Below are 25,596 nucleotides of genomic sequence, written 5' to 3' on the forward strand. Positions count from 1 at the left end.
CCACACCATTTCTGGCTTCCCTCTTGGTTCTGCTGTTGAGATCAGGCCTCTCTTCCCACCAATGAAGACACAAAAAGTTAGAAGTGGTTCTGCTCAGGGGGGTTGCCGAATTTGGAGTTAACTGGCACTGTTGCCTAAGCCCGGTTCGCAGGCACACCTAGTTCTTCAGGAAACGCTGCGTGTGGTTTCTGAGGAAGGCAGGCCTTGGCAAAACACTCAGCATTTCAAGTCTGCACGCATATCCAGGTTGCCACGCTCGGCAAGGGTTTTCTGGCAGGTTAGTTATGCCCTGCAGTATTTTTGGTTCGTTTTTATGGTCTTTAAAGCCACCAAGAAAGTCAGTGGGCCTGGAACTCAAACTTCTGGAATCTTTGACTCTGTTGCTGAGACTTCAGTGTTCAAACCTGTTTCTTTTTGCAATAGGAGTTTCAGCATTTAAGACCAGATAAACGTGATAAGACAATGGCAGAGGAAATTGTGGGTTTATGTCTCCAGGTGGGCTAATTTCCAAATTACACTAGAGAAAATTGCTCAGGATAATTTCACAGGTTTCCTCTATGGTTCGTGCTAGCAGGATTGTTGCACCTGCAAAATTTAATTACACGTTTATTTTTTTTTCCACAGTGAAGATATCACTATAATTGGGAGTTGCTTGCCTTAGCCAAACTTATTTCTTGTAGGGACCAGGAGAAATAGTTTTATCCTGGGAATGAAAAAGTGATGATGTGAGGCTATCTGACATAATTGTTCTGCAGATTTCAGGTTAGTTCATTTTATCTGCAATGAAATCACTGGAAGAATACCTTCGTGAAGAGTTTTGATCTCCATCACGACTGACTCATGTTTGTTTTCACTGATCGTGAGATGATGACATACTTGAAAGTGAATCGTACATTAAAGTTTCATCTGTCAAGAGGGATTGAAGCTAGGGTGTTTTGATTAATTTAATATTGATAATGACTATAAATATCTTGTTGTTCAGTTGCTCAGCCATGTCCAACTCCTTGAGACCCCATGAACTGTAGCCCACCAGGCTCCTCTGTCCATGGAATTCTCCAAGCAAGAATACTGGAGTGGGTTGCCATTTCCTCCTCCAGGGGATCTTCCCAACCCAGGGATTGAACCTGCATCTTCTGCACTACAGGCAGATTCTTTACTGCTGAGCCACCAGGGAAGCCATAAATATCTTACATGCGCAAATCTGAATCATTTTTCATGAATATTTATTGAGTGCTTTCTAGGTTCAAGGCCACAGGGGAGACACTGTGAGAAACAAGAAAATGGAGAAGGTCTGCTCTCAGGGTATTTGTGTTCTTGAAAATAAAGATTTTTTTTCTTTTTAAATTTTTTATTTTGTCTTGGGGTATAGCCAGTTAACAATGTTGTCATGGTTTCAGGTGAACAGTGAAGTGACTTAGCCATACATATACATGCATTCATTCTCCCCCAAACTCTTCTCCTGTCCAGGCTTTGGACATGACATTGGACAGAGTTCCATGTGCTACACAATAGGTCCTTATTGGTTATCCATTTTAAATATAGAAGTGTGCACATGTGCATCCCAAACTCCCTAACTATCCCTTTCCCTATCCTGCCCCCCTGGCAACCATAAGTTTTTTCTCTAAGTCTGTGATTTTTTTTTGTTTGAGTCAAGAGACTACAGTAAAAGTATGTGTTAACTTGGATCCATTTTGAATTTCAGTTAGTCTTCTTTAAATGACTGGAAGTATTTCAGGTCACTGCACTTGCTCGAAGGCCAGTGGTGAGGGGTCCCTCGGCAGCATGCACAAAGAATTAATTTTTAGAACCAGTATCTGACATCAGCTTGTTTGTCAGATTTTATAAAAGTAGAAAGGAGAGCATGTTGATTTAAGATCCTTTGTTATCTGGTTTTCAGCTAAGTGGGCAACACTGTTAAAAGCCATTGTACTATGTATGATCAATAAAAGATAAGCTAACTATGAGTTCCAAGAGGGAGGAAATCATGGTGGAATGAGAAATCTTGATGTAGCATCAGTGAGAGAGTGACTGGATCTGGGGCACTAAGTAGGGTCAGCATTTGTCAATGGCTGTCAAGAAAGGGCATGATGAAATTGTTGGGGGGGACTTCTGGTTGTCACAATGACTGTGGGATACTACAGGTATTTGGTGGGCAAGAGCCAGGGATGGGAGATGCCCTGCAGTGCTAGGAACAGTCTCAAACCACAAAGACTTTTCTTATGTCCTTCACAACCTAGCATGTAAGTGAAAAATCTGCTCATAATTGCCTAAGGATCCAACTTATTTTACATAGAAGCATAGTGTATCTTTGCATGATTCAAAATATGTTGAATTTACCCCAAATGCAATACCGTGTACATAGAAAGAAAATTGTACTTTGTTTTGTGAACTTCCCAAGAGTCCTTCACCACTTGGTAAATGCCGTCTTCAGCATCGCTGCTCTAGACACATACATATTAGACCTAGTCTGTACCACTCACATCATGGTGATTCCATGGAGAGCCAGTTTCTTTTTGCTCTGTTTTGTTTGGTTTTGTTGTTGTTGTTTTGGCTGTACTGCATGGCTTATGGGATCTTAGGTCCCCCACCAAGGATTGAACCCGGGCCTGCCGCAGTTCAGAGTCCTAACTACTGGACCATCAGGCAATTCCGATAATCAGCTTCTAATCAACTCCTTATGTTTTCATAGTTGTGGCCAGGCATTAACATTTTGTTAATTGTATTATTTCAAAATAAATTGCTTTCTCTTTTACATTACATGTAGGTCACTATAATGATTTTTTTTTTAATTGCGGTAAATACACTTAACATTTAGGGATGTGTAACCTGGATCTCCTGCATTGCAGGCAGATTCTTTACTGTCTGAGCCACCAGGGGAAGTAAACAGTTCAATGATATCAAATACACTCACATTTTTGTGCAACCATTACCACCATCCATCCATATAACTCCTTTCATTTGCAAAACTGACCCATTAAATAACTCTCCCTCCTTCCTCCACCCACTGGCTACTACCATGCTACTTTCTACCTTTGTAAATTTGACTACTTCTACTAACAATATAATGATTTTTGAGAGTCTGTGTGTAGATAAGTTACAGTATCTATGACTTGTGTTGCAGGACAGTAAGGGAGAGTTATAAGATATTTGTTATGAAAAGGAGGCCTTGAGACTAATAGGGTTAGAACTACCAGTATCTATGAATCAGCTAACAGTACATTTGCATGGGCTGTATCTTAGAAAATCAACCTTTAACTTAACGTGTTTAACCTTTACTGCGAACCTAAGCTATTTAAAGGAGGGCCTTTGTTTCCTTGAGCTTTTCCAGCATTGTTTAAATTTCCACACTAGCTTGATCTGATCTGACAGCCATCTTGGAATTGAATTTAATCCACAAAAATAGGAGCTCCTTGTATAGACCGTAGTCTACTTTACTTAGTATCTCTGGGTTCCCCAGCATGCCTGGCCATTCCTAAATAAACAGTTGCAGTGTGTTTGATTGAAAGACATTTTAAAGGGAAGTATACGTGCATACTAAGTCACTTTGGTCATGTATGACTCTTTTTGACCCTTTGGACTGTAGCCCACCAGACTCCCTCTGTCCATGGGATTCTCCAGGCAAGAATACTGGAGTAGATTACCATGCCCTCCTCCAGGGGATCTTCCCAACCCAGGGATGGACCCTGCATGTCTTGTCTCCTGCATTGGCAGGCAGGTTCTTTACCACTAGCACCACTTGGGAAGCCCAAACTGGAGTATTTGGCAGCTCTAACCCAAAAGGCTCATTGACATCCTTCCATATCCCACTTCACAAGTCCCACCTTCCTCATCTGTCTCGGGACACCCACACACTGATCAATTTTAATAGGAGCACTGTACTGTCATTCATCCTGATGTGACATCCACTCAGTTCAGTTCAGTCACTCAATCGTGTCTGACTCTTTACGACCCCATGAACCGCAGCATGCCAGGCCTCCCTGTCCATCACCAACTCCCAGAGTTGACTCAAACTCATATTCGTTGAGTCAGTGATGACATCCAACCATCTCATCCTCTGTCATCCCCTTCTCCTCCCACCTTCAATCTTTCCCAGCATAAGGGTCTTTTCAAATGAGTCAGCTCTTCACATCAGATGGCCAAAGTGTTGGAGTTTCAGCTTCAATATCAATCCTTCCATTGAACGTTCAGGACTGATTTCCTTTAAGATGGACTGGTTGGATCTCCTTGCAGTCCAAGGGACTCTCAAGAGTCTTCTCCAATACCACAGTTCAAAAGCATCAATTCTTCAGCGCTCGGCTTTCTTTATAGTCCAACTCTCACATCCATACACGACTACTGGAAAAACCACAGCCTTGACTAGACGGACCTTTGTTGGCAAAGTAATCCACTAACCCCTCTGATAACTCTGGCTCTAATAAATTACCACCCAGAACCTGGTGACTCAGTGCTAAAGAATCTGCCTGCAACGCAGGAGGCACACAGGAGACACGGGTTTGATCCCAGGGCCGGGAAGATCCTCTGGAGATGGAAATGACAACCCACTCCAGTATTCTTGCCTGGGAAATCCCACGGACAGAGGATTCTGGCGGGCTAGAGTCCATAGGGTCTCAAAGAGCTGGACGAAACGAAGCGACTGAGCATGAGAACCAATAAAAAGAACTTGTTGTAATCTGACTCATGCACTGGTTTGTAGCATGCCTGTGACTTCACTCTCTTTGAATTACCTGCGGTCATTTTCTCACGTGGAGAGAAATCGCATTTGTCATTCTTTAATAGTGCCAGCTAAGAATTAAAAAAAACTTACCACTAGCATGAGGTTTGATTTCTTTAAATGGTTGCAGAATTAAGTACCATCTACTATTTTGCACTTGGTGTAAACTCACTGAGTGAGTTAATTTGTTCTTGGCGACTGCACCAAACACTTCCTGCCCATTAAAAAAAAAAAAGATTTGTTGTTGTTTAGTCACTAAGTTGTGTCTGATTTGTGTCTGATTCCTTTGTGACCCCATGGACTATAGCCTGCCAGGTTCCTCTGTCCATGGAATTCTCCAGGCAAGAATACTGGAGTGGGTTGCCATTTCCTTCTCGAAGAGATCTTCTCAACCCAGGGACTGAACCTGAGTCTCATGCATTGCAGGCGGATTCTTTACGACTGAGCCCCCAGAGAAGCCCTTAAAAGACAATATGGAACATTATATATGTAGGGATGTTTCAGCAAAGCTTACATTTGTTACTCTGTGTTTTTTTTCCTAAGAAATGTCTGTTTAAAATGGGTTATATTATGACTGCCAGTTAATATGCAAAATCACCATAAATGATTCCAGAATACCAATAAATACAACACTAACTTTTTCATTCAGATATGGGTATTTTTATGATTTATTTACTTTTTAATTGGAGTATAATTACAATGTTGTGTTTCTGCTATACAATGACATGAATCAGTTATATGTATACATATATCCCCTCCCTCTTGAGCCTTCTCCCACCACCCCTCCACCCCCCACCCCTCTAGGTCATCAGGGCACCAGGCTGAGTTTCCTGTGCTATACAACAGCTTCCCCCTAGCTGTTTTATACATTGTAGTATATATGTATGTGTGTGTCAATGCTACAGCTCTCAATTTGCCCCACCCTCCCCGTCCCTGGTGGCTAAGTGGTAAAGAATCCACCTGCCAATGGACGAAATGCAGGTTCAGTCCCTGACTTGGGAAGATCCCTCCGGGGGGTAGGAAATGACAACTCACTCCAGTATTCTTGTCTGGGAAATTCCATGGTCAGAGGAGCCTGGCGGGCTGCAGTTCCTGGGGTCACAAAGAGTGTTGGACACAACTGAGTGACTAAACGACAACAGTGAAATCTACAAAGGCCTTAACAAACACTTCCCAATGGGTATACAAAGCTCCCTCCACCACCTCCCGGAAGCCCTCCTGGGTTGTTCCAAAGTGTATTTAGCTCACTCTATTTGGAACTTAGTTGCTCTACTCCTTAGCACATGAATAGTGCCTGATAGGTATTGTGGACCAATGATTTTACTAATACGTCTTTCCTCGATATTGTTGTCAAGGAGCTTTGGTTTCAGAGAAGTTAAATTCTTACTGCACACAGATCATCTGTTCTTACTCATGGGCTCTTGGCTTCTCCCAGAATTTTAACTTGCACATGACTTTGGCTGGCCTCGGTGCCAGATCCCTGTGATCTTTTCGTTAATTGACTGCCAATGTCTAATTAATTTAGTTTCTCAGTATATTACCCAATTATCTGTGAGTGAATAACTTTATAAGCAATGTGTCTTTCTAAGTTCCAAACTAAGTTCCCATCTAAGTTCCTAAGTTCCGATCTAAATTCCAAACTAAGTTTCCATCTGTGATATTGGATCTGAGTCAGGAGAGGGTTAAGATCAAGTTAGAGGAATTATTTCATAACCAGAGGTGAGTCGGGAATTTTCTGTTCCTTGTGAATAATCTGTGTGCCGACTTCCCCCTCAACAATGAATGTTAAGAGTTTAGTTGTCATTACCATGAGAATCAAGGCAAAGTGCCCTCTCCTCCCCGATTGGAGTCCCAAATGCTTTGCAAGAGGAATCTGACAGCCTGAATGGAAGAGAAGAGTGTTGTCGGGGGCGGGAGAAAGGCGAGAGGGGTAGGAAGTGTTTCTTTTCCCTGACATTTGAGCTGTGAATTGTCAGGAAGGGAGAAATCTTGAGTGGGTTTTATCAGTTACTGAGTGGAGCTCTGTTCCAAGCACTAAGCTTATTTCTCAGAACCCCCGCAATACTGTAATTTTTTAGGTGGCATCTGTAGTAGTGAAGGAATTCACGATTTGGGGTCCAAGTATTGGGGTTACTGCATCTTAATACGTGGGCTAAATAATTGGGTGCAAACTGTTTAAATGCTCTCTGCCTCCGTTTTCTTCTGTATCAAGTGGGGAATAACAATAGCACTCCTTCATGCTTTGTTGTGAAGTTGAGATGAGATAAAACATATGAAAGTGCTTTGTAGACACTAACGCATCAGACTAAGGTCAATTACACATTATTAAAGGTACCTGCTCCGTCGGGTCCGAATAATAAAACGCTGTTTATGCACTGGAGGTAGGATCCATGAACAGGCTAATTGACTTTTTAAAATGTTAAATAGTAATATGTCTCCCTTCCCCTCAACCCAAAGCAAATTTTTATGTCAAAAAGAAAAAAAGAAGAAAAGAAAAATAACACTGCTTATTGTCACAAAGAAGAAACATTTTGAATGCAACTTCTGATTTTTCAACAGTACCAACAAAGCACAAGAAGATACTAGGGATATCTGCTGGGCTTTCAGGGTTCAGCTTCCATTCTATTGAGCTAAGTCTCAAAAGTCTATCAGTAGCAGCAAATTAGTTACAAATTAACACGGAGCAAGCCCAGCATTGACCTTGGTTAAGCTCTCAATGAATCCTGTTAATTACCTTATTTTTTACTCATATTATACTATGGTGTTATGGTTTTAGAGGCAATCATACAAATGAACTGCCTTTACACCCTACCTACCTCTTTTTTTTCTTTTTTACATTGAAGAAAAAGAATATTTAAAATTGCATGAGCTAGTCCATTTATATTGTTAACTTCTCCACTCTTTCCCCCTTGATAATTCCACTTATATTACTTTTGCTGTTTTGGGGGTTTCATTTAACATCACCTTATGGAATCTGTTAATCATGCATTATTAAGTAGAAAGGAAATTGATAGGGAATGAATTTCCAAGTGGCCAGAGAAGAAAACAATCTAAAATGTCCTAATTTAAAGTCTTACAGATGTTTAAGAAAGTAAGGCCTTGGTTATCTTGATACTAATTTCATAAACTATTTTTCTGAAAATATATCATTTCACTGATGGTTTTCTTCTCATGGGGTCACACCACACACACACACACACAAAGACATCTATTTCTTTACTTAAAAAATCATCATCTTCAGTGTGTATTCAATTCTAATTTGCTATGGATTTAAAAAAATTACAGTTGACAGACAATAGTATATTTGTTTCAGGTGTACAACATAGTGATTTGGTATTTTCATTTCATACAAAATGATCACCATGAGAAGTCGAGTTACCATCTGTCACCATACAAAGTCATGACAACATTATTGACCATGTATTCCTTACACTATACAATTACATCCCCGTGACATTTATTTTATAACTGGAGGTTTGTACCTCTTAATCCCTTCCCCTATGTTGCCCAATATGGTGGGTATTTTAAAAGAAGTACTAGATCTGTGTCTCTAACAACAGCAGTTCCCTCTCATTACCCCTGAGATGAGTCTTTCTTTGGAGTTATGACAACTCCTCTACCCCCTTACTCTCAAGAAAGCACGTTGGAATTGCAAATAGACTCCAGGGTGGTAGTTATATAATTTGTATGTAAATAATTTTCCAATTTCAACATTTTAGAATTAGTAACACATTTCTTGAAACAATGAGAAATGCCTGAACATTTCTTATCCTTACATAAAGATTAGCAGAAACCCTCCAACTCTAGAGACACTGATGTTTAGATGTTGTTGTTTAGTCGCTCAGTCTAAACAACAGTTTAGACTCTTTGCGACCCCATGGACTGTAGCCTGCCAGGTTCCTCTGTCCATAGGCTTTCCCAGACAAGAATCCTGGAGTGGGTTTCCATGTCTTCCTCCAGGGGATCTTCCCAGAGCAGGGATCGAACCTGTATCTCCTGCATTGGTAGGTGGATTCTTTACCACTGAGCTGCCAGGGAAGCTGATGTTTGGATGCATCTTTAAAAAAAAAAAATAGTGGACAACTAGGCAACTACTATCAAGGGAAACCTCAGGAGCATTTCAACTCTACTGGGAGAGGGTTTGCAGGAGACCTTCAGAGTCATTTCCCTTCGACCCTGGATTCCAGAGAGTCTCCTGCTGCAGGGAAAATGTTCCCTTGTATTGTCTCAGGAAGCGGCTACTTGTAGCATCAACCTCAGAGATGGTGCCTAACTAGCCCGAGGACACAGGGGCACAGATTCCTGGGCAGAAAGGAAAACATAGCTTCATCACAGCCCTCCCGTCTCCCCTTCAACCTTGCCTCCAAAACAGAGCTTGAGTATTATCGTCTAAGATTCTCCAAGCCACCAGGGGAAATGCCAGTTGTGTGGGCTGTGACTTTGGGATCAAACCACAGAGCCTGTAGAGTCAAGTCCAACCCCCAAGTGCCAGCACACAAGCTGCTCCAGCACAACGTTCCTACAGTCACTCCACGAACAAGCTCCCTCCCCCAAATGCAAATTCAGATCTCCCCAACAGATTTGTCAAGCTGGAAATCTCTATATATACCACTCTCACCCTCTGTAGGCAGGAGCAATTTCAGAGCTGTCTTTCTCGGTGAATTGTTAACCAACTCCGAGTCTGGCAGTGAACCTAGGGTGGCAAGCTTTTGTTGGTTTGTTTTAGGACAGCCAGAAGGAGCTCGGTGGAACTGGTCTGATGCCTCTGCGGTGCAGCTGTGAACCTGGGGGTGGGTAGGAAGTGAAGCCAGGGAAAACAGAGGGCAGCTGCCCAGGCAGACCCAGGTGCCCCAGTGGAATCTGGCTTCCTGCCTCCCTACCCAGGTCACAGATACCTCGCTGGAATCCTTGGACAGACTATGAAGGCTTGCAAATTGGAATTTCAGGAAGAAAAATGGTGTATAATGCCAAAATTCTGAGTTGATTTAATGCAAGAGGAAACAATATTTAATGACAGCTGCTTGATGACATTTCGAAACAGCAAGTCATTAGATTCAATTCAGTTCAACACATGATCGTAGGTGCACCTACTGTGTGCTTGGTTTTATGTTAAGCATACAGAAGGAAAACAGACTATATCCCATGGAATTCATACTCTACGAAGATAAAAACCTATTTGGGGTACAAAAGGCTAAGAATACTTCTGAAAGAAACATATTTTTCCTAAATAGAACTGAAGATGTCAGAAATCCAGAGAGAAAATTATTCAATAATAAAATAATCTTTGAATGACAAGTTCCCACAATAATAACAAAAACAACAATGACATGTATACTTAGTGCAGATCTAATTCTGTCTTTCATCTAATGATTTCAAAGAGTTTAGCAACCACTGCTGAGTTAATCCTCAGTGCTAAACCTGACTCTTCCAACTTCTTTTGGAAAAAAAAAGAAAAAAATTGGCACTAACAGTTAACATCCCACAGGGAAGAAGTTCTGGAAAAACAAAGCATGCTCACCCCCACAGAAGCATCAAGCAGCAAATTAAAGATAGTCTAATTTATTCAAAAAAGTAAGCTGGGACTCAGAAGAATCAAACCAATGCCCACAAAATGAAAGTCAACAGAAGAAGTGTACATTTATTTCTTGCAGATGGAAATGACAAACTTTAATGTACCTTACACATTCTTGTGGGGCTTTCTGTATTTCTCAGGGATCTAAGGTCCTGAGTATATCCTGAGAAGTCTTGCTCCATATTCAAAGAGGGAATTGCTTCCTCCTGTTTTAAAAACAAAATGGAGGATAAAGATTTCATTTCCATCATATAATACATAGAAGCAAGTTGATTCAGGGATGATCTCCAAACCCTTTGATGGGTCCCCTTAGAACCAACCAACCATATCCATATGAAGGGAAAGGTTATGAATGAAAGAATTCAATTGTTTGCAGGAAAAAAGTGAGTCTGCCAGAGATGGAGGTGATCTGGAACAAATCTGATACCTAATTACAAAGTAATCCGATACTTCACAGTCTCACCTAGCAGTCTTCATCTTCAAAGGATCAGACCTTTGAATATTAATGAATTCTTCACCTCCTTTCCTCTCATCTACTCCCCAAATAGCTACTCTTTCAAGAAAAGTTGGTCTGACTTCTTAGCAGACCTGACTTTCATTATCCTATCATTCTAGGATACAGTTACAAGTATCTCTTTTTCCTTTTGATGTTCTGTGATATTGCCTTTGGGCTTGTTTTGAATCAATATTGTATATTGTATGACCCTTAAAAAATACACACACAGACAGGCACATTGGAGCTTCTAAGTGGAGATATTATTATTATAATAAAATAATATGGAAGTATTAGCATAGGACAAAGATCAGAGGTGGCTTCATGAAAGTCTCTAAGACATGAGTTGGGTCAGATAAGTACAGATAAGTGGGAACATGTCAAATATGGAGATGGATTCCCAGGTAGCTCAGTAGTAAAGAATCCACCTGCAATGCAGGACACTCAGGTTGGATCTCTGGGTCAGGAAGAGCCCCTGGAGGAGGAAATGGCAACCCACTCCAGTTATTCTTGCCTGGGAAATCTCATGAACAGAGGAACCTAGCAGGCTACGGTCCGTGAGGTCGCAAAGAGTCAGTCACGATTTGGTGATTCAGCAACAACAACAGGTGGAGGGTGCGGTGGGTGTTGGAAAGTGGTGGGTGGCTCACATTTGTTGGTTTTCAAGGAAGAAAAGCTTACACAGATGGGCCAAGCTAAAGGCTATAAAGGCGTCCCATGGACATCTAAGGACAAGACGCTAATCCCAGCCTGGACTTAGGCGGAGGCTGCCCCCTCCTCCGTCCTTGGTACAGCCTCAGTCTTGGCTTCTTCTCTGTGCCCTGAATCACAGAACAGCGGAGGATGCCTGGATTAGGGTGATGGCATTGGAACTGCAGAGCACGAGCCGAATGAGATAGACCTGACGTGAACGCGGGGGGAACAGATGATGTATGCCAGGTTCCTAGCTTGGGTGCCCCGCAGAGACAGGAGGTAGGAGGAAGAGCAGGTTTGGAAGGTGTTATGGACTGAGTTTGTGCCCCCAAATCCATATGCTGAAGTCCTAACTCCCAGTGTGGCTGTATTTGGAAATAGGGACCGTAAGGAGGTAATTAAGTTGAATGAGGTCAATAAGGTGGGGGGCCCTAACCCAATGGGACTGATGTCCCTATTAGGAGATATCAGAGATCTCCACCTCCACCTCTGTCTATACACACACACAGAGAAATGCAGGCAGGTGAGGACGCAGGGAGAAGGTGGCCATCTTCAAGCCAGGAGGAGAGGTCTCACCAGAAACCAGCCCTGATGGCACCTTGATCTTAAGACTTCCAGCTTCCAGGACTGTGAGGGACTGCATCTCTGTCTAATCCACACCCGGTCTGTGGTATTTTTTTACAGCAACCAGAACTGGCTGATACAGAGGGAAACACAATTAACCCACACTTGGATGAAGATGGATTTAAAGCAAACGGTGACTTAGAATTGGCAGGTCTTGATGGTTTGGTGGAAGTGGAGGGTGAGAAAGAGCAAGAAGGAAGCAGGAGGAAGGGATGCAGTCCAGATTGCAGTCTTGGGTACAGGATGAACTGTGGTGACTTGCCTTGAGTCTGAGGTTCCGGAGCCAGACTGAGCAGAGGGTGAATGTGTAAATAAGCTCTTGGTTGTAAGCAAGAGAAATTAAGTTGGGGTGATTAGCTGTACGGAGGCAGTGGGATTGTAACGGAAATGAAACCTCGCAGAAACCCAAGGACAGGATTCCAGTAGAGTCATTTCTCTGGAGTCCAGACACAGAGCAGACCCAGGGCTTTCAGCAGACGCTCACTCCAGGAGCAGGACCGGGCTGCCTCGATGGCCTGTCTTCTCCCTATTGGCTGACTTACTTTCATCGTAATTCCTAGAGAGAGACATTGTTTGGTTCAGGAATTTTGATACAGGCTTCTAGGTAGCTTTGGGGTTGGTTGTGTAAGGATCTATCCTTGATCCAATCTATTAAGGTGTTGGTCATGTGATAGAATGACTACTTGGCTTGACAAATTGGTCCCTTCAGCAGCGGCTGCGAGCAAGGCAGCATCCTCTAGAAAGGTCTGGGGTGTGCCAAGCAGTGTCATTGAAGTATCTAGAATGGAAAGTGGGGTTGGTAAGAAGGTCTTCTTTGTGTGTGGTTTTAGGCTTGTTAGGTACATTCACAAAATGTGCATATATCATTTTGGTTCAGTTTTTTCAACAACTGAACTCACGTGCACGCATGCTCAGTCGCTTCAGTTGTGTCCGACTCTTTGTGACCCCATGGACTATAGCCCACCAGGCTCCTCTGCCCATGGGAATCTCCAGACAAGAATACTGGAGTGGGTAGCCATGCCTTCCACCAGGAGATCTTCCCAACTCAGGGATCAAACCCGCGTCTTCTGTGTCTCCTGCATTGCAGGCATATTCTTTACCACCGAGCCACCGAGGAAGCCAAAAATGAACTCGTACTTTACATTAAAGTGGTGGTGGCAGTGGTAAGGACCAGCCTGCCAGTGTTGGAGACCTAAGAGACAAGGGTTTGATTCCTGGGTCAGGAAGATCCCCTGGAGGAGGGCATGGCAACCCACTCCAGTATTCTTGCCTGGAGAATCCCATGGGCAGAGGAGTCTGGTGGGCTACAGTCCATGGGGTTGAAAAGAGTCAGACACGACTGAAGTGACTTAGCACACACATGTGCACTTGAATAATAAAACATCTTGGAAATCCTTCCACTCATCGCCTACAAATCTACCATATTCATTATATCTACAGCTAGTATTCTGTTGAATAGATGAGATACAAATTTATTTATTCACCATCCACTGCTAGAGTTAGATTGTATCTGATGAGCCTTTATTATAAACAATGCTTCAAGAACATCCTTGTACATTTTTCTTTGTGTGCTCCTAGATTCCTAGAAATGAACTGCTGGGTTGAAAGGGATGTGCATTTTGCGTGCTGATAGCTACTGCCAAATTGTCCTCAAAAAACACTGCACCAGTTTATGCTTCTAGCAACAGAGCATACATGTGCTTATTTCTGCACATCCATATGAATGTTTCTTCAACTATTTTGAATCATAAACCCCTTTAGAGTCTGCTAAAAGCCTTGAATCCTTGTTGTAGGAAAATACACAGATGTACAAACACAGAACATTTTCCACATAATTTCTACAAGTTCACAGATCACCTAAAGACCACCCAAGAATCCCAAGACTTCATATTAAGGGTCCCCCAAATAGACATGTGTGAATGGGTCTCCCAATCTAGGAGAGTGGATCTCAGTCCTAGCTGAGCATTAGTTATGTATTTAGTTATTTATTTGTGCATTTGTTTGGCTGTGCTGGGTCTTCGTTGCTACTCAGGGGCTTTCTCCAGTTGCGGTAACCAGGGGCTACTCTTTGCTGTGGTGGGTGCATTTCTCATTGCAGATGGCTTCTCTTGTTGTAGAGCACAGGCTCTAGGCTCGGGGGGTGTAGTAGTTGCAGCGCACAGGCTTAGTTGCTCAATGGCATGTACGATCTTCTAGGACCAGGAATGGACCCCATGTCCCCCTGCCTTGGCAGATGGATTCTTAACCACGACCACCAGGGAAGTCCTTAGCTGCACAGTGGATCACCTTGAAAAGGTCTGGCCCATTCCCAGGCCACTGCCCAGACCAAGTCAATACAACTGTCTCAAAAAAGATCCAGGTAATAGTATGTTTTTTGCAAGTTTTCCATGTGATTCTAAGATGCATTCATTTGCAAGAACCACCTCAGTTTAGGAGAGGCTTAGAGAAGGGTAAAAAGAAGTCATTTGAAGGCAGAAAGCCAGAGTGTACAAGGGACTCTAAGGACCTCAGACATGGCTGCAGACTTTTTTATTTTCATGAGTCACTGGGGGGCGGGGGGGGGACAGGAGGGACTAGGACCTGGCATTGATACATATGTTTTCACCGAGAAAACGTTTCACATACACACAAGTAGAGAACCTGAGCACCCACATGACCTATGAGAAAAGTGCAAGTGTAGTCACTCAGTTGTATCCTACTCCTTGTGACCCCATGGACTATAGCGACCCCATGAACCATGGCCCTCCAGGCTCCTCTCTCTGTCCATGGAATTTTCTAGGCAAAATACTGGAGTGGATTGCCATTTCCTTCTCCAGGGGATCTTCCCAACCGAGGGATCGAATCTGGGTCACCCGCATTGCAGGCAGATTCTTTACCGTCTGAGCCACAACACTTAGAATTTTTGCCACCTTTGCTCTGTTCTTGTGAGAGGGGCAATGGGTGAGGGCTGAGATTTCGCCCTCAAATAGTTCAGTGGCATTGTTACTTTTTAAAAGTTGTCCCTGGTGATTCTAAGGTGTAGCCAACATTGGTAATCACTGTACATTGTGAAGCCTCCCAAAGAGAAGGAACCCTGAGAAATGACAGTGGAAGGAAGAAAAGCCAGGGAATTCCCTGGTGGTCCAGTGATTATGAATCTGCCTTGCAAGGCAGGGGACTTGGGTTCCATCCAGGGTCGAGGAGCTAAGATCCCGCATGCCAAGGAGTAACTAAGCCCTTGAGCTGTAACTACTGAAGCCTGGAGGCCACAACCAGAGAGTCTGTGTACCACAGTGAAGATCGCACTTGCCACAACTAAGATGTGATGCAGCCAAATAAATATAAATAAATCTTTTTAAGAAAGAAGAAGGAAGAAAAACCAAATGCAACCCCAAGAGCCTGCAACTTGGACCAATGAGCAGAGCAAGCCCCCAGTGGGTGGCCTGATAAAAGGACCTGGCCGTGAAGGTCAAGAGCAGTGACAATCTGCTTTCAGGCTGCAAGGATGAAAGAAGGCTTCATGGGGAAGTAGAATTTGGAGCTGTGCCTTAAAGAATCCAGACAATTTAGATCAGCAGAAGGGAGGGGAGGAGGAATTTTCTAATCCGAAAGGAAGCTGGTAGTCAGGGCTGGTTCAAGCCTTCTGAATGTTCCTCCCATTATAGACTCAACCACAGGAGTCATAGGAGAGATTTCCTTCCCCCTGGTCCTGCTGAATTAATTTAGGGAGGCTCTCCAGGCTCCACAACCCCACCATCGCTAACCTCGTCTTTCCTCCCTTCCTGTGCTGATTCTTCCCTTTAGAAATGTTTATCTACCTTCTCCTAGGTCAGCAGTTCTCAAAGTGGGGTCTGGGAGCTGGCAGCATCCGGGCACCTGGACTGCTGCTTCAGACACATGGGGGGTGAGTCCAGCATCTGTTTTGACAGCCCTCCAGGGGATTCCGGTGCACTCAACTGTGAGGATTAATGTCGTGGGGACTTCCAGCCGCGTCTACTCCCTCCCCAGCGCTGTTCTGTCTGGAGTTCTTCCTCACAGAGGGCTGGATTCATGGTAGGAGACACAAGGAAACACCATTGAGAAATCAGCCCGGGGCAAGGCTATGGGAGTCTGGACTTGAAAGTGAAGTAAGAAAGGAGCCATGAAGACGTTTGACCAGGGGAGTAAAAGTTCTCAGATGATATTGGAAACTATGGAACAGCATTTTAAGAATGCAGGTGGCCCCCAACCTCATGTGTGTGCCTGCTAAATCACTTCAGTCCTGTCTGACTCTTTGTGACCCTATGGACTATAGCCTGCCAGCCTCCTCTGTCCATTGGATTCTCCAGGCAAGAATACTGGAGTGGGCTGCCATGCCCTCCTCCAGGGGATCTTCCCAACCCAGGGAAGATCTGCTTCTCTTATGAGGGTTCTTTACCTCTAGTGCCACCTGGGAGGGAAGGCCCCCAACTGCACCCCACCCCCTGAAATGGTAGGCAGAATTCATTGTGAATGTGCATCTTATGAGGAAGTGGGTTCATAACTTCTATTCAATTTTCAGATGAATTATGGCCTCCAAATGATTGAGTGATCATTGCTACGGAAATTATTGTATTACTTGCTAAATTATATTAGCTTTTGAGGCCGTGTTTCTCACAGCGTGGTCAGGCTAGTATTAGAATTTATCTGAGCTGTGTGTTAGAAAATGTACCTTCTTAGGCTGTACCCTGGACCTAGTGAATCAGAATCCCTGCAGTTGGCACCAGGAATCTGCATTTTGAAAGAAGTTCTCTAGGTGATTCTGGTTGATTCTGATGCATTCTGAGGTTCATGAACTGCTTCAGGCTTTAAATTCAAAAAGCCAATACTTCTAGGAAAGCTGAATTAGTTGTGAGTTTGGAAAGAATGTGGGTCATTAAAGCATGGTGCTAAGGCACAAAAAGTCTTATGATGCCCACGATACCACAGAACTGGGAACAATAGCCAGAGAACAGATTTTCCTGGGCTGTTCAGTGATCATTTAAAGCTAGGTTCTTTTGGGAGTTTGATAATGATATGTGCACATGCATGGTAAGTTGCTTCAGTTATGTCCCACTCTTTGTGACCCCATGGATCACAGCCCACCAGGATCCTCTGTCCAAGGGTTTCTCCAAGCAAGAATACTGGAGTGGGTTGCCATGTTCTCCTCCAGGGGATCTTACCAACCCAGGGATCAAACCCAGGTCTGTTACGTTTCCTGCATTGACAGGCGGATTCTTTACCACTAGGACCACCTGGGAAGCCCCAGGAATGACATATACACATTACTATATTTAAAATGGATAACTAACACCGACCTACTTTATAGCACAGGGAATTCTGCTCAATACTCTGTTATCACCTAAGTGGGAAAAGAATTTGAAAAAGAATAGATACATGTACATGTATAAGTGAATCATTTTGCTACCCCTGAAACCAACACAACATTGTTAATCAACTACACCCCAATATAAAGTAAAAAATTTTTAAATAAATAAACCTGAAATAAAAACAAAAACAAAACAAAACAGGGCTTCCCGGGTGTATCCATCTGTAAGCAATCCACCTGCCAATGTGGGAGACACAGGTTCAATCCCTAGTCTGGGAAGATCCCACAAGCTACAGGGCAGCCAAGCCGGTCCACCACCACTACTGAGCCTGAGCTCAAGAGCCCATGTGCTGCAACTACTGAAGCCCATGTGCCCCAGAGCCCACGCCCTGAAACCAGAGAAGCCACCGCAATGAGAAGCCCGGGCACTGCAACTAAAGAAAAGCCTGCACAGCGCTGAAGACCCAGCACAGCCAAAAATAAATCAATGACATTAAAAAACATAAAAATTAAATAAAGCTAGGTCCTATGTGTATTACCATCTGGATGGCAAAAACAGATTTGAAATGAGTTCATCCTCAAGTTTTGATAGTCCAACTCAACTTCCCAGAGTTGGATAAAGAATAAGTTAACCTGTTTTCCTGTGTCAGAGGGAAATAAGATAACTAAGAGAAAGGCAGAAGGAAAACTTCTGACCACATGAACCTACCGAAGGTCCACCCCTCCCTGGAGTCAGGCCAGTCATGTTCCTGGAGAGAATCTTCTGTTTTATCTGCCGCTTAGCATATACTTGGCACTTTGCCAAAAATCCACTGACTACATATTTTGAATTATAGATTTTGAAATATATGGTATTTAAATAGCAAATCACCTGAGATCAAATTCATGGAAATATACTCAAATCAAAGAGTGGGTTTTTTTTTGGTGGGGGGGGGGGTTGCTGTGGAAAACAGAACCGAAGGACCTGTTTTGGTGGATTAAGTGTGTGTGTGCCCAAGTTCCACCCCCATTAGCTGGGTGATGTTGACAAGTTATTTAAGCTCTCTGGGTTTCTACTCATCTGGAAATTAGGAACAATGCTCACATATATTTTCGAGAATGACTTAAGAGTGTTAATATAAAAAACAAGACTCACAGCAAGCACTCTCTAAACCATAATAAGAATGAAATATGGTGCATATATGTTTTTCCAGATTTCTACACTTTCTTAATCTGAAAAACCACTGCTTTTATAATCAGAAAAGAATGATAAACCAGTTTTGCTTTTTTGCTGTTTTTTAAAGTAAAAATGAGCTGAAAAGATAGCGAAACAAACAGATGCCATCTGTTTTTAGAGGAGCCTGTTTTTATTTGGAGTAACAACAACGTGTAACCCCTGGGGTACCCTAATCTAACCACAGACTGTAGGAACAGTAAACACGTAGAACGATGAGTTCTGTGCTGGTATCTCCCGGTACCCTGGCTCTACAAACTTAGATCCCAAAACAGAGGAGTTAGGTCACACTGTTTCCAGCTTTCCCACCCCTCTCCAAGGCAGTCTTCTTCATCAAGTGCAAAAGCCTGGATCTCCAGCAACAAATTAAAGAAATAGAACAAGCCCATCCCAGGGCTTCTTTAAATATTCAGATAAACCCATGTGCCCCTATCGGTTAAATTAAGCTTTCTTAAGAAAAAGTAAGTCAATTAGTTCAAAATGTGGGTTAGTGCTTCTGGGTATTTAAAAGGGGATTTTTTTTTTTTTTCTTTCTTTTTTAGTTCATTTAGAAACAGCCACGGGGCAGGCACATACCTACTCCTCTGCACATCCTGTGAATTGCCACCACATACCTAAATACTAGACTATCTAGAGCTTCAAAATTTGGTCCTTAAACTTTCTCCAAGTCCTGAAGATATTGCAATACCAGCTTTAAAATGTATCTTGCTTTGCCATGTTAGTTCATATACTTTATCTTCACCTTCTGACAAATTACTGATATTTGTCAAAGGGTGCATTGCTGTAGAACATAAGACAGGATTCTAGCCTAACTGAACTTCTTCCTTCTTTCCTTCAACTAATATTCTCTAAATGTCTGTAAACAAAGCTCAAGCGTCCAAGACACAATGAGATGTAGTTCCAGAGCACACTTGATGACATATCTTGCAAAACTCATTTGTCCAAATGGTTCAGATGAAATAAACCAAACCTTTACCAAAACACAAATACAATTAGATATTTCTTATGAAGATGAATTTCTGGAAGCAATTTCTGGGTCATAGAATATGAACATTTTCGTGGCTTTTGAGAGGTTGCCTACTTGCTTTCTTAAAAGTCTATCTTAATTGATATTGACAATAAAATATATGAGAATAACATTTTCATACCAACATTTGGGGATAAAGTGATGACATTTTTATTGTTTGTTTTGTTTTGCTTTTTCTAATTTAATAAGTTACTTTTTGGGCATATAGCTAATAGTTTCATGAATATTTTATCTTCTGAGACAACTATAATAGCTTTTCCATTATGTAAGACATGGAGGAGGGCATGGCAATCCATGGCAATCCAGTATTCTTGCCTGGAGAATCCCATAGACAGAGGAACTTGGCAGGCTACAGTCCATGCGTTCACAAAGAGTGCGACCCAACTGAAGTGACTTAGCACATGTAAGATATATATATTAGTTATGTGACATTAACACATATTTAATCTCTTTTTCCACTTTAATTAGTATTGTAATGGTATTGAAATAAACGTTATTTAATAATAGGACTAACATCCACTTCAATCCTACAAGCTCTTTAAATATAAATGACTAGAAAAGAAATTACTATCATTATTAATTTTATGTTTGACTTTGACAGCCTTTACATTTGACTTCATTATTAGCCAAGAGGAGTTTCATTATCAGATTATAACACAGAGAAATAGCACACTTTTAGGCTCTACAAAAACACAATTCTTTTATGGAAAACTACATTCCTTTAAGATATTCTTGTTTTACAAACAGCCTAGGAGACTGGTAGGTGATTATTAGGTAGAAAGATCAAGAATTATAGTTACCAGGTGGCAATTAGAAACGAAAAATTCTACTCCTGTGAATCACTGTAGTAAGTTCACTCTGGCCTATTTTTTTTCTTTTTTTGACAAAATATCAAAGATAAAAATAGGTAAAATCCTTTTTACTCCTTAGAGAGTAATGCAGGACAACCTAGGATTTCAACAGAAAACACCTAATCCTAGTCTGATTGGGTTTGTGGGCATTCCTTTTGTCTCTAAAATCTTCACCATTATTTCTTCTAAGACACAAATGGGTCTCTACTTCCAACAGCCCTGGAAAATAATTCCAGTGTTTTAGGTGCCAAGTGATAAAGGTGACAGCTTTTTAGGCTATTTCTGCTGTGCTCACAGTCCAATGTCTTGGTGTAGTCCTATTCTAACTCTCCAAGATTCCCAAATCGGATGACACAGAGAAGTGTTTTAGTGATAGGGAATTGTTCCCTTGAAGACTTTTATTTTCTATTTTCATTCTTTGGTTCCTAGAAGCTGATTGTGGCGAGCCACTTAACATTGGGCTACAGAGCCAAAGTTTCCTGACCTACAGAGGTCTCAGAGAACTTGGGCAAGTGGCTTAATCTTTGGGAGCCCTTCTGGCCCTGGTTTTCTTGTTTATATTCAAGCCTGGAAATACTAGAGTCTTAGTATCTAAGAGCTAACAGTTGAATGTTTTCATTTCAAAATGAATCACTTTTCTGACAATGGTCTGTATAATCAAAGCTATAGTGTTTCCAGTAGTCATGTACAGATGTGAGAGTTGGACCATTAAGAAGGCTCAGCACCAAAGAACTGATGCTTTCGAACTGTGGTGTTGGAGAAGACTCTTGAGAGTCCCTTGGACAGCAAGGAGATCACACCAGACAATCCTAAAGGAAATCAACCCTGAATATTCATTGGAAGGACTGATGTTGAAGTTCCAATACTTTGGCCACCTGATGTGAAGAGCCAACTCATCAGAAAAGACCCTGATGCTGGGAAAGATTGAGGGCAGGAGGAGAAGGGGACAACAAAGGATGACATGGTTGGATGGCATCACCAACTCAATGGACCTGAGTTTGAGCAAACTGTGGGAGATGGTGAAGGACAGAGAAGCCTGGTGTGCCGTAGTCTATGGGGTCACAAAGAATCAGACATGGCTTAGCAATTGAACAATAACCGCTCTGTGAACTTTTGTGGTGGTTAGCTCTCACCCCACACATAAATGTTTGTATGTTTATTGAGTGTCTACTATGTATCAGCCACTCTGCTAAAATACACTAAGGAACTGTACTGGAAATGAACCAGAGATGAGGTGATAAAGGACAGTTTCTGCTCTTACAGAGTTTTCTTCCACCTCATAGAGTTAGATTACATGGATTCTATTTTCATCTGAGTTTGAAAAAACATTACTCAAGATGATCTTCAATTAAATTCAGCAGAATTCAGTAGTAAAACTCTGAAACAAAGATATGTCAAAATAGTTTTGATTTGAATTCACATTTAACCTCCAGACTGCTTTATAAATCTTTTAGTAATCAAATCAAGAAAGCATGACTAAAACAAGGAACTAAAAACAGTGATGAAATAAAAAATGACTGTTCAGTCGCTCAGTAGTCACTAAATCTTTGCAACCCCATGGACTGTAGCACGCCAGGCCTCCCTGTCCATCACCAACTCCCGGAGTTTACCCAAACTCATGTCCGTTGAGTTGGTGATGCCATCCAACCATCTCATCCTCTGTTGTCCCCTTCTTCTCCTGCCTTCAATCTTTCCCATCGATGATGAACTGATTTCTTTTTATGACCTCCGCCCTCAAGAAAACACAACATTTCTTGAATTTATCCATTTAAATCCTCCCCAACACATGTCTCTTGACAAATAGCTACCTGCATTCCCCAGTCCCTTACTCCTGCAATAACTTCCTATAATGTGGTCCACTAGAGTGGGAATTAATTGCAAGGAAATATTAAACCAAAGCAGTCATTATGTTCACTTTAACTTGTAAATATTGCTGCAAACAGTAATGATGTCTTATAGTAATTTTTCATCCTACAAAAAATTTTTAATATAGAAATTCAGACTCATGATATTTCAGATTTTCCCCCAAAATGTTTATTCCTTAACACAGAGGCTAACTAAACACAGATCCTATTCATTCATTCACTGTAAACAACTGGAGTGCTGACTGCGTCCCGAGCACCAGCCTAAACGACAAAGGTATATTGATGTAGGAGAGGAAACATGTAAAAACCAACTACATTATTATATAACAGATAAGGTCAGAAGACTGCAATCAAAGAGTTAAATATGTTTCTTTATGGCACAAACTCACAAAGTATGGACTGAATGGGAGTAAGTAAGTGGGTTAGAAAATGAAGGTAAAACGTTTGGAATTTTTCCTTCAAAAATAACCATGCCACTACTTTCAAGTAATCTAAGAAAGGGAGAAGCACAAATACATGTGATACTTTATAATGATAATGAAGAGACAGAAAATGTGGAATATCCTGTTGAAATTGTAAACCTCTTAGGGTAGCTGACAGTTAAATAATTGCAATAAATGCTCTATACAGTGCTAGAACTGTCTTTTACATGAAGAAGTTGTATGTTTTCTATGTGCAGAAGCTATCCTGCACAAGAAATAACCATCTTTACAAGGAAGGAGAGGCAGCTGTCAGTTTCAAGTGGTGAGCTAAATGGACTTCATGGTAGGGCAAAATCAAAGTGGAGGAAGGGAGGCTGGGCTCATAGGCAGAAGATAACCAATATTGCTTCGCTACCAAAATAATAAGAAGAAAGGTCTTTTGATCCTCTCAATTTGGAATTGAGTGTGTGTGAACCACAGGATGTTTTTAAGGAATCATTTATTAAAGCTAGAATTGAACTCCTTTATGAACTCAGCTGTAATTCTGTGTTATTGGGTTTTAAAAATTAAGCAACATTTGGGGAAGGTGTCCGTGTTTATGTGTTTGGGGTGGGCAGGGGAGGGTGTCCTTGGTGAACAGGTTTATAACTGCGTGGTTTTCCTGGGTGCTCTTCCTGGTAAATACTCTAAGTATTATCCTGAAGAGGTCTTTTTCAATATTTGATGAAGTATCTCTATGGGCAAAGAATTTTGGTAGCGTTTCAGGAGCTGATGCCACGAAGCCGATTCCCAGTCGCCCGATAATCAGGCCAAGGCGTACTTTTCAAGGTGCGTTTTTTCGTATCTAATATTAGCGGGGGTCCTGCCCGTTGTTTGCAAAATATCCAGGCAGCCTCGAAAGCTGCTGTTTTTCAACTCCGTTAAAAAGTTATTTGCGCTTGGGTTTTTTTTGGTTCTGCTCTTCCCCACCCCCGCCCCCTGGCTTTTGCCAGTAGAGACCTGCCCTGGGGGGGATTTTGTCCTGGGAGCACAAAACTATTTTCTTTTCTGGAAATAAGTTGACGTCAACTGGGAGCTGTTTTTGGTTGCTTTGTTTCCCGGAGCGTCCAACTCAGCACACCGCCTTCGGCAAACTGCGAGCAATTCAAAGCAGCTCGCCCAGCGGGGAGGGGAGCCGGGGCGGAGGGAGCGGGGGGCACCCCTGCCGCCCGCAGAAGTGGGGAGACCTTGGGAAGCTGCTCGGCTCCTGGAGTGTGGGTCCGAGTCCCCGGGCCGAGCCCGGAGCGCAGCCCCGAGCCAACGCGGCCCCTGGGTTCACTGAGACGGCGGTGAGGGCCGCCGGGCGGGGAGCAGCCCCTGGCGGGGAACTTGCCCGGGGCCCACCAGAATTCTCCGCAGGGCTGAAATGCCCGGCCGGAGGGCTCCGGATGCCTCAAAACCTGGGAGCATCCCGGGACAAAGGGCCAGCCCTCCGGAAGTAGCCGGTGCGGCGGATGTGTGCCAGGTCGTGTGCGCGGGTCCGCGGGTGCGACTAGCCTCGCTGCCTGCTGCCTTGGGCTCCTTTCTACACATCCCCAGCGCAGTGGGGTTTGGACACAGCCGGCCGCACCTCGGGGAAGGTTCCCGAGGAGTGCCACCTCCGGATTCCAGCCCTCCCCCCACTCCCCAGACGGTTCTCTGCAGAGAGGGCTGATGAGAGTGTGGTGTGTGTGTGTTTCGCCGAGAAGAGGGAGAGTGGGGTGTGTGTGTGTATGTGTGTGTTTCCCCGAGGAGCGGGAGGGGGCCCGTGAGGCAGTGACTTGCTCTAACTTGTTCACACCTGGCGCGGTTTCCCCAAAGCTCGGCGGCCGCGTCCAGGGCCGAGGAGGCGCGCGGAGGGCGGGACTGGTCGCTGGGGAGACAATGTCAACTCCCACTTTAGACGCCCATGCGGCCCAGAGACCTAGTCTTCCTTCCTTCCTCTTTTCTTCTTGTTTTTTTTTTTTTTTTTTAATTACAAATTGACGCGTGGGTTACTTTTGATGCGCAAGATTATAAACTGCCCTGAAAGCAAGACAGAGGGCCTGGGGTGTGTGTGTGTTGGGGGGGGGGGGGGGGGCTGTCGCAGGGGATTAGCAATTGAGTAGACCCTCGCAGCCCAAGTGCTGAGAATTCGGACTGAGATCCCAGGACGCACACGAAGGGCTGGAGAGGCAGCCTCACCCGCGGGCCGGCCTGGGACTCGGGAGTTGACCAGCGCGCTAGGGGAACACACTCGGGCTCCCCGAAGAGGAGAAAGTTAAAAGGCATTCCAAAATCTGGAGACGGCCGGGGCTGTGCCTCCAAAGAAATGAGCCGAGGTCTCGGTGGGTCTGGGGGCACTGCCCCTGGGCCCGGAGTCCTGGAGGCTGTGACAACGACGTGCCCGGAGCCAGGGCGCGCCGTGGGCGGGCGTTTGGCTGGAAATGGGACAGTGTCTCCGATGGGAAAGCGGGACCCGGCGAGCTCTCTGGCCGCCTTTCCAGTTTCGGAGGTGCCCGCCCCCGCGCGCCGAAGGCAGCACAGCCCCGAGGGCGAACGAATGGCGGTTGGCAAACTTGGAACCAGAGCGCGCCCAAGATCCGAATTGCCGGAATCGTGGCGGCGGCGGGGGCGGCCGAGACCCAAGTTCACTTTTTTCCCGCCTACCTGCCCCCAGGGTCTTAGGGACCGGCCTTGCCCGCTCGGACCAGGTGGAGCGCCTCGCCGGCGGGAGTTGTGTCAGTTTGCTCCGAGGCAGGAGGGCGGTGGCCCGGGCGGGTGGGGAGGGGTCCCTGGGGTCCCGAGCGCCTCTCCCCCGCG

At 43.7% G+C, this 25,596-nt stretch overlaps 1 protein-coding gene across 1 annotated transcript in view; it reads left to right on the forward strand.

Annotated features, from left to right (window-relative positions):
• Positions 1-25,596, forward strand: part of KCTD1 (potassium channel tetramerization domain containing 1) — a 197,807-nt gene that overhangs the window by 77,034 nt on the left and 95,177 nt on the right. The window lies entirely within an intron of this gene.

The sequence above is a fragment of the Cervus elaphus genome, chromosome 27 (genome assembly GCF_910594005.1).
Source record: "Cervus elaphus chromosome 27, mCerEla1.1, whole genome shotgun sequence".
In the NCBI taxonomy this organism is placed as follows: Eukaryota; Metazoa; Chordata; class Mammalia; order Artiodactyla; family Cervidae; genus Cervus; species Cervus elaphus.